At 48.7% G+C, this 12811-nt stretch overlaps 1 protein-coding gene across 1 annotated transcript in view; it reads left to right on the top strand.

Moving 5' to 3' along the window:
• Nucleotides 1–5574: 5574 nt before the first annotated feature.
• Nucleotides 5575–12811, top strand: part of DLGAP3 (DLG associated protein 3) — a 62323-nt gene continuing 55086 nt past the window's right edge. The window contains exon 1 of the mRNA XM_042952984.1: nt 5575–5632. The gene's annotated coding sequence lies outside the window, so the exon portion shown is untranslated. The remainder of the gene's footprint in view (nt 5633–12811) is intronic.

Raw genomic sequence — 12811 nt, 5'->3', positions numbered from 1 at the left:
CTATTTAGAAATGAAAAACATGCTTTCAAATAACTCATGTGTCAAAGAAGAGATCATAATGGAAATTTAAAAATACTCAGAACTGAATGATAATAAAACATGTGAGATACAGCGAAAATAGTTCTTCAAGGATAATTTTTAGCCTTACATATTTATATGAAAAAAGAAGAAAAGCTGAAAATTAGGGAACTAAGTTTCCAACTTAAGTGGTAAGTTAAAGAATAAGTAAACCCAAGGAAAGTAGAATAAAGTAGATAATAAAAATAACAGTAGATATCAAGAAGTTAGAAAAGATACAATAGAAAAGATCAGCAAAATTAACAAATTGATTCCTTATAATGATTAAAATATGGACAAAGAGTCTCTGCCAATGAGAACCAAAAAAATAGAGCAGACAAAAATAAATGTTAACCAAAAAAATAGAGCAGACACAAATATATGTTAACCAAAAAAATAGAGCAGAAACAATCACAGAGGAAGCAGAGATTCAGAAGATAATAAGAGAATTTTGTCAACAACTTTACAGCAATACATTTGAAAACTTAGACAAAACAGACATAGTATTAGAAAAATATAACTTATTAGAACTGACTCAAAAAGAAATAGAAAACCTGAAATAGTGCTTTAAATATTACTATTAAAGAAACAGAAGAAATAGTAAAACAAAACAAAACAAAACAAAACACTTCCCATAAAGAAAACACCAGTTCCAGATAGTTTTACAAATGTGTTTCACCAAATTTAAAAATATCAGATCATTCCAACCTTACATAAACTTTTTAGAGAAAAGAAAAAAGATAATACTTGTCCAACTCATTCTATAAAGCTAGAATAGCTTAGATACCAAATCCTAGATAACAAAAAAATGAAAATATCAGGCTTATTTTATTTATTAATATAGATGAAAAAAATCCAAAACAAATATTAGCAGATCAAATCCAATGATATATGTACAATAAATCATAAAGTTCTTTGAGTAAGTTGGGTTTATTTCAGGAAAATAAAATCAAATATCAGGAAAATCTCTAAATATAATTGACCACAACAGATTATAGGAGAAAAACCATACGATCATGTCAAAAGATGCAGAAAAAGCCCTTGATAAAATTCAATGTGGATTTAATTAAAACTTTTAGTAAATTAGAACTAAATTTGAACTTCCTTTACTTGATCAAGAGAGGTCTCCAAAAACTCTGCAATAAATATCATCATAAAGAAGAAATGCCAGAGCATTAAATTCATACATAAGACAAAGTTACCTGCCATCATCACTTCTAACATTGTACCTTAGGACCTGGCCAGCACAATAAAAAAAGGAAAATAAGTGAAAGGCAACAGGATTATTTTATCTCTAAATATATTAAACAGTTATTTTATATTCTGTGTTTCACAGCTCTAAGTTGAGTTATTTGCAGATGTGTTTCTGCTACTTGTTGTTTTAGCTGGTTCTTGTTCTTTTTTCTTGTTTCTTTTTTTAAGTTTATTTATTTTTGAGAGAGAGTGGCAGAGAGATGGGGGGGTGGGACAGAGGATCTGAAGTGGGCTCCATGCTGACAGCAGAGAACCTGATGTGGGGTTCAAACTCATGAACCGCAAGATCATGACCTGAGCCCAAGTTGGCTGCTCAACTGACTGAGCTACCTAGGCGCCCCGCTGGTTCTTGTGCTTGATGTCATATTTCCATGTGTGTTTGGTGATATTTGATTGTGTTCATTCATTTTCTTTGGAACCTTATCTGTGGAAATCATTCGAGGCCTGAGCTTTATATTGGCTTCTGCCTGGCACCTGGGGCACTACCAGTTTGGAATCATTTAATGCTAAATTCTTGGTTTGAGGTTTTTCAGATGTCCCAGATAGTTGCATATTGTGTGAGGTCTAAGTTGTAGTTGTGGAATCTCAGGAGGTGATTCTTTTTTCCTACATTCATTAGTATTGCCAAGGTTTAAAACGTAATTTTCTTGAGGCACCTGGGTGGCCCAGTCAGTTAAGCGTCTGACTCTTGATTTCAGCTCAGGTCATGATCTCACAGTTTGTGAGACTGAGCCTCGCATCAGGTTCTGATGCTGTCAGCATGGAGCCTGCTTGGAATTCTCTCTCACTCTGTCCCTCCTCCACTCATTCTCTCTCTTTCAAAAATGAATAAATAAACGTTAAAAAAAAACCAGTTATTTTCTTGCAATTTCCTGGGTGTGGGGATGGGGCAAGTTTTTTCTAGTTCGCCTGTACCTTAGAGTAGAGAGAATGCTTTGAGGTTCTAAGTTTATGCAGAGGAGTGTTTGCTCAACTTGGGCAGACCCTGTGCTTTATCTTTTTTCCCATATTGCCCTGAGAGATCATGAAAACTGAAGCTCAATTTCACCTGTTAGCAAATACCCCCATGTCAGTTATTTATCGCTACAATGTTATGGCATAACATACCGTTCAAAAATTCAGTGGCTTAAATTAATAAGCATTTATTATTGCTCAAGAGTCCTCAACTTTGTGGGATGGTTCTTCTCATTCAGCTGGTCTCACTTAAGTGTCTGCAGTCAGCTACAGTCAGGTATATACCTCTGTTGCTCTTGGCTAAGCCCTCTCTTGTTTGGGGGTCAGCTGGCTATACCTGACCAAGAGATGGTGGCTCTGATGGTCTTGGCTGGGAAAGCCTGGCTCTCTTGCACCTGTCTCTTGTCTCCAGCAGGCTATCCCAGGCTTACATTCACCGTGGAGGCAGGAGTTCAAGAGAAAGAGCAGGAGTATGCAAGCTCTAAAGCTTAGGCTTAGAACTGGCACGTGACTTCTTCCCTATTCTATTGGCCAAAGCAAGTGGCAAGTCAGATTCACGGTGTGGGAAAGTAGAGTCTATCTCTTGATGCAGGGAGTTTCAAAGTCATATGGCAAAGGACATGGATGCAGGGAGAGGTGAATTGGTGCCATTTTTGCAACCAATGTATCATAACCGCCAAGACTAAAGTTGCCTTCAGTGCTCTTCATACTTCTCTGGTTTTGCCTTCAGTTAGATTTTGGCTGGGGTGATTTTAATTTTCTTGCCAGCTCATTGATGCATTTAAGAAGATTAAAAAAATTTTTTTTTAGCTATCACTTTTTAACACTTATCACGTTTTCAGTGGGAGGATCAACGAAGCACCTAGTCTGCCATACTGCTTGAATGACAGACAGTTTGATGAGTTCTTGTCTCTGCACATGTGTGGTTTTCTACCCTAATTCTCTCTCCCAACTTGGAGCCTACTCAAATGCTTCCTTTATGTTTCTTTGCTTTTCTGACTACTCCTCTTCACTGACGCAGAGTTGGCTGTTGCCTCTAAACTCAAAGTATTCTGTACTTATCTCTATTAAGGCATGGAATTCCTAACATGGCAATCATACTTTGTGAAGTGCAGGGTCCCTTGTTAAAGATTAAGAATTCCAAGATAGTGACAGCAGAGCATTACACCAAGAGTGGGGCCTTTTTAAGTGTGGGACTCTGTGTGACTGCACAGCTCACACTCCTAAGAAGCTGGCCCTGATCATAATTATTGGCTTACATTTCCATCTCCCTTATATGTCACTGGATGGCTATGAAAGAACACGGCCTAAGGTAAGCCTGTCTGATTAATCATAATCAGTAAATCGTTGTTGAGTTAACTAATGAAAGCTGCCCTATATTCTCAGTTCTCAAACATATCAACCCTTTGATGACAGCTTTAAGAGAAAAGTAGAAAACCATATTAAATGTCCCTATTCATTATAAGATGCATTCCAATGTCAGAATAGTTAACAAAATGTGTATCTGAGAAACCATGGTGGTGCCTTTTGGTGTCTGACATGATGACTATTCTCATACTTCATGGAAAGCAAAATGGTTCTTTCGGTTCTAAAGTGGGTTCCTGAGAACAAGTTTCTACTTTATTTTCTGTCATATCTGCTCGTGGGTGGTCCCTGGCCTGGAAATGGTCTGCAACCTTAGCTCATGATTGAAAATTCTTGATGGAACAGGTGTGGTGGGCAGCAGGGCACGTAACCATTCTGCCAGGCCCCTGTCCCCAGACTTCTAAGTTTCCTTGGGGAAGGGCTTTCCAAACTCCTTTCTGTCATTTATGTCATGTGGCATCTGTAAACATTTCCCTGGAGAAAGGGGAAAGGGCGTAGCTCCCTTTTGGAGCTTTGAATTCTACTTTCCCTGCTTCAGTTTCCCCCTTTATACAAGGAAGAGCCAGGAACCCCAAAGGGGTACAGGGAAAAGGGAATTGTTGAGTGGATGTTCAATCATAACTCCTCCAAGATCCGTTCCCGGAGAGGAGGACAGTTGGTCTCCCAAGCCTGCAAGCTCTCACTTCACCACCCCAAAGCTTTCAAGACCAGACGAGGTGAAGGAAGGAAGATGGGAAGAGGGCTTTAAGGATTCCTCTCCACCCCAACTTTCAGCGCCTGAGGCAGTGTTCCCTCACACCCACCCTGGGAAGTCAGGATCCAGGACCAGCCCCTCCCCCACATTTCCAGCCCCTCCCCCTGCGGCTTCCCCCAAGCGGCCCCTCCCCCCCCCCCCCCCGCCCCCCATTACAGCATCGCTTTGGGCGCCAAGACGGATTCCAGCCAGGAACTGCTGCAGTCAGCTCTCCTCCGCCTCTCCTGGCTCCTGCAGCCTGTGTCCTGGCTCTGCAGCCTCCGGCTGTGCTTCGGACAGTCCCCTTTCCCTTCCCCACCCCGCCCCCGCCATGGCACAAACCCTGGCTCAGGGCCTAGAGGTGGGCGGGCACAGTGGGCAAGGGTGGGAGCCCCAGCAAAGTCGCCAGGTATAGCGGGGTTCTCCCTCCACACTGGGAATGCCTGGGGCTGTGCGGACTGTGGGTGGGGGACTCCTGTCCGTGGCTTGGAGGCCGGGCACAGCGCCCCACCCTGGCAGGGGCTGGGGCAGAGAAAGGGGGCTCCTCGAACCCAAGCCAGGAGCCGAAGTCGGGTAGCTGACTGGGAAAACCCGAAGGGTCTCCCGAGGCAACGTGTATAGGGGGCTGTGTGTGACATTCAGGGTGTGACTGTGCCTCGGTGGGCGCGATTCCGTGCCTGTGGGGCTGTGCGACTGTCTCCCCGGCCGCCCGCCTCGGGGCTTGGGTCCCTGTGCCTAGGTCGGCTGTGCTTGGTCGTGACACCGTGTGCCTGTTCCTGGGTCGGGCGGACACGGACCCGGTGGTCCCCGGAGAGGGGAGCTGGTTCGCACCCCCGAGCTGGGGGCCTCCCCAAGGCTGTCGCTCCGCCCGGCGGGCGCTCCTCCGAGACCCCGGCGGCGGTCCGCCGGCTGCGACCTCGGCCCTCCTGGGTCCGGTGCGGGGGCGGGGAGCTCGGTCCCCCTCCCTCTCCCGGGCTCGGCAGCCCTGCGTGGGGGCGGGGGCGGGGGCGGAGCGCGCGGGCGGGATCCCCCCGCCTCCCCTTCCTGGTCCCCGGGAAATCCAGCCTCCGTGGCTTGGCCGCCTCCCGCTCCCGCGCCCGCTGCCGCTCGGCGCTCGCTCGGGGCTCCGCAGCCGGCGCGGCCCCTCCGCTGGGGGCTCCGCAGTGCCGGGCCCCGTCCCTGCCCGCCCGTCCGCCCGCCCGCCGCCGCAGCGCCCCCGGCCCGGGCCGCCGGCACCATGTAACCCGGCCGGAGCCCGAGCCGGGCCAGGTAAGCCGCGGGGAGGGGTGGGGACGGGGCCGCGCTCGCGGCGCCCTCTGCAGCGCCCCCCAGCCTCGGCCTGGCTGCGGCCCCGGCGCCGCCCACGCCCCGGGCTCCCGCGGCCTCGGCTCCCGGCCCCGGGAGCGGTGGGGGGAGGGCTGGGCCTCCTCCGCCGCCTCCGCCCCCGCCCCGGCCTGGCGGCCGCGGGCCTGACCCCGGACACGGGCAGGGGGACCACGCGGAGCGAGGACCGGCCCTCCGGGGTTGAGCCTCGGGGGCCGGCCAGCCCCGGCCCAGTGCTGGCCGGGGCTGGAGGCTCGGGCTGGGGAGGGAGTAGCCAGCCGGGTTGTGGGGGGAAGTGGTGGTGTTGGGGAGATCCGGAGAGAAGTTTCCTTTGCAGGTGTGTGAGTGTGAGTGCGTGTCACTGTGTCTGTGATGAGTGTGAGTGTGTCACCGTGTGGGTCTGTGGGTGATTCTGTATGGCAGTGAGTGTGCGTGTGTCATTGTGGGTGAGTGTGTGTCAGTGGGTGTATGCAGTGAGTGTGGAGTGTGTTACAGTGTATGTATCTGTAGACATGTGTGTGAATGAGTGTGTGTGCTGTCACCGTGTGTGCCTGTGTATGTCTCTGTGCGTGTGTATGTGAATAGGATGTGTGTGTGCCAGTGTGACTGTGTCTCTGTGACTGGGTCCAGGTATCTGTGGCCTGTGTGTGTTGGCTGTGTGAGAATGTATCTGAGCAGGGTTCACTCTGAATCACTGACACCTGGGCCTTGTCCCTCCTCTCCCCAGGGGATTCCTGGTGGTGTGGAGGCATGGGACAGGGAGATCAGACTTTTCTGAGGTCAGATCATCCCTCCTCCCCTGTGACTCCTCACCTCTGACTCAGGCAAGAGCTGCATTGTACTCCCCACCTTGATCCTCACCTTCACCTACCTCAGGGGGTATCCTCTAGGATGCTACTGGTTGTGTCCTTCCTGCCTGCTGGGGCCCCTGGTGGTAGTATGACCAGGGGTGAGCTGGAGTGTCTGTGTGCTTCATTTTGGAGCCTGGGAACTTGTGTCAGCCCAGTAATGTTTCACCAAGGGCCCTTTAGTGCCAGGAGCTGAGGAGGCCAGGTGGAAGCTTCTGTCCTGTTGTTAGTCATCAGAGCAGGTGGCTGTCTCCCAGACTTCCAAGTCCTAAATTTCCAAGTTCTGGGTCATTTGTTCAGTTCCTTGGCTCCAGGTGGGTCTGTGCTAAAGCTCTTTGAAGTAATAATAGTAGGAAAACAATGCCCTTCTATCAGCCCAGGGCTTTTGAAAAATACTCCCCTCTCAACTCTTTCTTCTTATCCCCAGACAGCCTTGGGAAGCAGGCAGGCCAGGTTAAGCCATATGAAATTGTCAGTATTCAGTTGTTTTTGCTTTTTACCTATGAAAACAGCAACTTCATGTAATTCAACTAAATACAATGCCAATTTACAGATGAGGATGTTGAGGTTTGAGAGGTGAATTGCATTTCTCATGATTTCACCCTGCTAATCAGTGGAACAGAAAGACTCCAACCTAGGTCTTTGGGTGATTTCAAAGAGCTGGGCTGGGCCAAGGTTAAAGAATAGTACTCCCTGGTGTGTTCTCTCTGACCCTGGGAGCACTGATCTTCACCTCACCCCAGCATTCCCTGACTGCTGGGGCTACTTCTGCACCCAGCTGCCAAGGCCTAAAAGGGAGAGAGGGGGAGAAAGAGAGGAGGGAGGGAAGGGAGAGGCTTCGTGAGTTGGCAGTGAATCAGGGTCTAAAAAGGGAGCCGGGAGGGCTAGGGTGGCAGGTGTTTCTAAAAGGAACATGAACATAGGATGAACAGCCTCAGATACAAGCCCTGCATCCCCTCACTCCCACTGTCCCACTGATCTAGCAGACAGTGCCCACTGGCATTTTATGCCAGGGTGCTCATGTCCAAGGAGTGAATTTGTATGTAGCTATTGAATGATGGCCAGAGAAAGGACCTTAGAATTAACTTCGTCTAACCTCTTAATTATAAAGTGAGGACACTGAAGCCCAGAGAAGGGAGGGGACTTGCCCAAGGTCACACAGCAAACCTGTGTGTTCCTGGCTAGTCTTAGCCCAGGAACTTTCCAACCCCCCATGTTGCTTTCCCTTCCTGGAATTCTCCCCCTCCCGCCCCCATCTGTGCCCATCAGAGCTCAGCAGAGGGGATTTGAGGAGAAGAATCAAAGACTAACTAAGCCTAAGGCTGTAGATCTTTCAACCTGGGGACCTTTTCAAAAAGAGAGATAGATGTTATTGGGGATGGGGATTTGTAACCATACCCACCACTGAGTAGGCCATGGGCTTGTCCTGATACCTGCTGGTGAGGGGCTGGAGTTGCTGAAGGCCAGACTCCCAGACTTTTCTTCTGTGGCAGCTCAGCTGCTGCCTGGCACCTCACATCATCTCTCTCCAGCTGATGTTAGGGCTTGAGCAGGCTGAGCTCCATTTTCCTTCATCCCACCCAATTTCTGATGCATTTTGCCTCTAGCTGGCCTGACAATTCCTTATTTCATGGATTCCTGTTGGGTAGAGAAACTTCTGGGGCTTTTCTGGTTTGGGAAGGGTCTATAGTTACCCTTAAACCCTTTCTAATTAAACTTTCTGGAAGTCTAGGGGAAATGATAGGATAATTGTCCCCATTTCACAGATGGGAAGACTGAAATTCAGAGAGGGGCCTTCTATTTGGCTGTTTTTTGTTTGTTTGTTTGTTTTGTTTTTTCTCTTAGTCTACTAAGATCAGTAGAAGAGGTTCTTGGAGTGAGGCGATGAAGGGAGCAAATGACAAAAGAAGCTTTTGTCTAGAGGGGCTTCTAGTGTCTTATCATCCCCATGGTCAGGAAACCTTTCCAGAGTCTGATATTATTCCCACTTGGTGGATTCAACGTGTTGTCTCAGTGGGAGTTGGAAGAACAGCTGTGTACCCTCCACTATACAAGCATTATGTCTTGATTCCTTCTTTACCCGCCCCCCAGTCTGAAGACTGCTGGCTCAGCGGGCCTCCTGCTGTCTGGGGAGTCTGGGTTTGAGCTGGGGTGAGGCAGTGGCACCATCGTTATGGTAACGAGCTGCCAGCTCATTGTTGCTAATAACTTGTCGAGTCCCTGGGCTCAAATGCAGCATGCCTTCCCACCAGCTCTTCTTCCCATGTCACAGAAAGAAAAAGTGAGGCTATGAGGGAGGGGGCCAGTAAATAAGGGCTTCTAGAGAAGTGGATGGCCTTGTCCTTGGATTGTAGCTAGAGAGTTGGGGGTAGGTCACTGGGGGGCTGATTTACATGTTTGATTACATAAGTTTGTGTATGATTGCCTGAGCTATTACATGTGAATACACTCAGAGCATTCTTGTATAGACCTGTACATGCTAGCTGACATGTTCATATGCTTCTACACAGCAACCCACATGTAAACATGCTTTCAAGTATCAGAACATGCTTGCACATGAATACTGCCTCTACCATCTGCACATAAGTCACCCAAGAAATCTGGGTTTGTGGGGGTGTCCAGGTATGTGGGTGGGGATCTGATCTTTTTCTGATGCAGCTTCAAAGTGTCTTGTTAACAAAGGGACAGAATGGTACCAGGGTTCCTCCTTCCTTCCAGTCAAGAGCTGAGAATGGGAGTGGGCTGGGAATGATGTGGGGGGCTCAAACTCCCAGCTCCTGAAGGCCCCTGCCTCTGTGTCCTTTGAGCTCAGGTATCTCCTGCTCCCCTCACTCTCTGTTCTTTCTCATCCTCTCCTCTTCCTATGTGTAAATATTAAAGAGCTGAGCCTGCAGGGCTGATGTAGACATGGGGAGAGAATGAAATTAAAAAGGATTCCCTTGCCCCCATCTCGACACCCCCACCCCGCAGTCCCCCGCTACTGCCTCCTCCCCTTTCCCTTCTCCCCTCCCCTCAATCAGTGCTTCCACATGTCTCTCCTCCCCCCAGTCCAGATGGGAGCTGGCTCCTTCAGAAAGGGGGCTCTGATCAGGGTGTGGGGAGCTACCTCTCTCTGCCTCCCCCCACCACATCTGCCTACAGGGCTGGGAGCCCCCACGTGAGTATTTCTCTTATCTTTGGGGTGGTGGTTAAGAAGGAAAAGTGGTTTTTAGAACCAGCTGTGAGTGGCGTTGAGAGGCTCAGGGCTGAAAGGAGGTGGGTGGGGTCCTCTCTCTAGGTTCCCTCAGGGAAGCCTCGTGTCTGGGTTTCTTTTCTTTCTTTGGACATAGAAGGAAGGGAGCAATACCAGGTGCTCCCGGTGGACGGGAGCGAGTGTGGGATGGGCAGGGGAGAGGGGCTTCTGTTTTAAAGAGCACTCTTGTGCGGTGGGGTGAAGCATCCTGGGTTTCTGGGGACTGGCCCCTCAGAGTCGCTGGGAGCTGTCCCGAGTGCTGAACGGGACTCGGCGGGAACCTGCTTCTTCGGAACTGTCTTGGGTCTTGAATGGGGCTGCGTTGGGACCCGATGATGGAATGGTGACTAGGCAGTGCTGAGGGCTCACTAGAAAAATTCTCCCAGATGACCCACTTTCCAAGGAAGGAGTCCCTGGATGGAAAGATAGATTCTGGGGTCCTTCCTCTGTCTTTGGCCTCACAATTATTAGTGGTATTTGAGAAAAGGATTCCTCTTTTCCTGTTTCAGTTCCCCCTCCCCTTTCCAAAACCACCTTTCTGTTAGTGTGGAGGTAGGAATGGAGGATGATATTGTGGCTGTGAGCTCTCTTCTGGATAGTTTTTAGTGCAAGAAGCTCAGGGGTATGGGCACCAGCTTTTCTCTTACTGGGTCCCAGAAGTTCAGACTCAAGACAGTTCTGGATTAGGAGAGCTTAGGTTTACTAGTTAGGCCTGGGGTAGATAGAGCTCAGGAGTTCAGGACAGTTTGATTGACTATGTGGTACTCCTTTGCCCGGCATACTTCGGAATTGAGGCAGGGGACAGTGAAATATTCTGCAAGCCTGTCTCATGCTCTGCCTACCCCAAACACAGCTCAGAGCAGCCTTTGGGAGAGACTTTTGTTGGGGAGGAAGATTTCCAAGCAAAGGATTCAAGAGTGGGTGGGGTTGTTCAGAGCCACAGAGCAGAGAAGGAGGAAGCCACTGGAGACAGGGCAATGAGAAGAGGAAGATTTGGGGGAGAAACCCCTCCCCCTGAAATTAGGGGATAGGGTCTGGGTTTCAATCCTCAGCTTCCTTGGAAATCTTTTCCCCACTAACCTAGAGTTGTCTCAATTTTCTGGGTTCTTGGACTTCATCTTTGTAACTCAGAAGAGAATAGAGCAAGGCCTTATTTCTCCAGGTCCTTTCCCTTGTCATCCCAGGGGGATGAGAGCCAAATGTCAGGACATGCAGATGAGACTGTGGGGGAACAACAGGCAGGAGGGGTTGATGGCAGCTTCACTTCCCATCCCCAAGAGCACAATCAAATATTCAAATGGGATCCTTCTCGAGGGGAGAGCAGAGAGGGTTCCAGATGATGCTGGGCAAAAACTGGGTGTGGCAGGGAGTTCAAGGAAAGGGGGAAGTATGTAGGGACCCCAAGCTGAGCCAGTTCATTCTTTCCCAGATGTGACTTCTAGTTAATAAGGAGCCCATCACCCATCATGGTTTTGATGTAACTCATCAAGATGATTCTGCTCTTCTCTAGCTGCTTGGGAGGAGCTGAGTTTTCCTATGCTGTGGGTGCTGGGAGGTGGTGGGTGTGGGTGTGGGTGCCTGTTTGGGGAGGGGAGGTGTTTGTGCTCCACTCAGCTCCCTTGGTTACATAACAGCTTTGATAAGACTTTACTTTGGATCTGCTGCTACTGCCTGAAGCAGTCACCCCTCCACCCCCACACGGAATACTGGATGTCCACCTCCCTCTCCCTGGCCCCTTGGAGAGTCCTGCTATTCATGATCCAATGTTCCGGCAGCCACTTTCCTGCTGGGAGGTGTCTTCAGCTTCCCTCCCTGCTCCCTACCCAGCTCCTGTTTTTTAAATACTTGCTTTTTTTGTTATCTTGAGCCAAGGTCATCATCTTTACATTTTGGAGCCTTGAGATCCTCTCTTTGGCAGGGTCCTTGGGCTGGGGTGGAAGAGGTCCACTGAACATCATGAAGTTGCCCTCTAGGAAAGGAGAGGCATCTCAGGAGGTTTTAGGGCCCAGAGATAATCTGACTGTTCCTTCTTCTGCTCCAGTAACTGTTTTGGAGTCTGGGAGCAGTGGACCATATCCAGAGGTACTGGGAGGAAAAACTCTGATCTTGATATTTTCTCTTTATTTTCTCTTTTTAAATTTAAGAGTTACATATGTATATGGGGGTGGGAGTGGGAGCTGCCTCTTCGGTGGGTAAAAGTACACCTACTCCAAGGTGTACCTGCTTCATTGTTACTGATCCTCCAGGTTGCCTGAGGAAATATTGGTTACTACAGGCATCGGACAAAGGGATAACAGAGCCCATTTTTAGAATGACTTTTTTTCTGAGAGTGGGTGGGAATGGGGTGTGTCCAGGACTGGGACATATCCTATTGATAGTAGGAACAACTTTCCAAATGGAGAAGTGGGAGACTGGCAAGAAAGAGAGGGAGTGCAAACCTGTGATGTCCTTTGGAGAGAATATGGACTCCTGGCTTTCTTCACAGGATAGAAGTCAGGGGATGGACTGTATATCTCTGCTCTTCCAGTGCACATGTATGTGTTTTTCTGCCTGTGAGTGGGTATGTGACTGTGGATATGTACACATACGCATGAGTATGGTGTATGAATGTGTTCAAACACATTAACGGACTTGTGTATAAGTGTTGAGACATGCATACATAAGTATATGTATGTATGACTTTATGTGCGCATCCACGTACATATGTGACTTTGAAGACAATTAATTAAACCTATGTGTGAGTGTGTGTGTGTATTGGGGTGCTTGCTCAACAGTGCATATGTGTTTAAGTTTGCATGTGAGCATGGATGTGGGGACATATGTGCACACATGAATTAATAGCGTATGAATATATGCACTTAAGTTGGGTCATGTGAATAAATGTGACCGAGAGAAAGAATGAAAGAGAGAGAGAGATTCTGGCTGAACACTGGGGCTGTCCAAAAGTTGTTTTCCCACAGGCTTGAATTTGATCCACTCTGATGCCTGTGGCTCTTCTCCAGAAAGCAGCCTCTTTGAGATGTCTCAAATTTTCATGTTCCTCAC

The sequence above is a fragment of the Panthera leo genome, chromosome C1, assembly GCF_018350215.1.
Source record: "Panthera leo isolate Ple1 chromosome C1, P.leo_Ple1_pat1.1, whole genome shotgun sequence".
NCBI lineage: Eukaryota > Metazoa > Chordata > Mammalia > Carnivora > Felidae > Panthera > Panthera leo.
The sequence above is the reverse complement of the archived record's forward strand: the minus strand, read 5'-3'. Positions and strand labels throughout refer to the sequence as shown.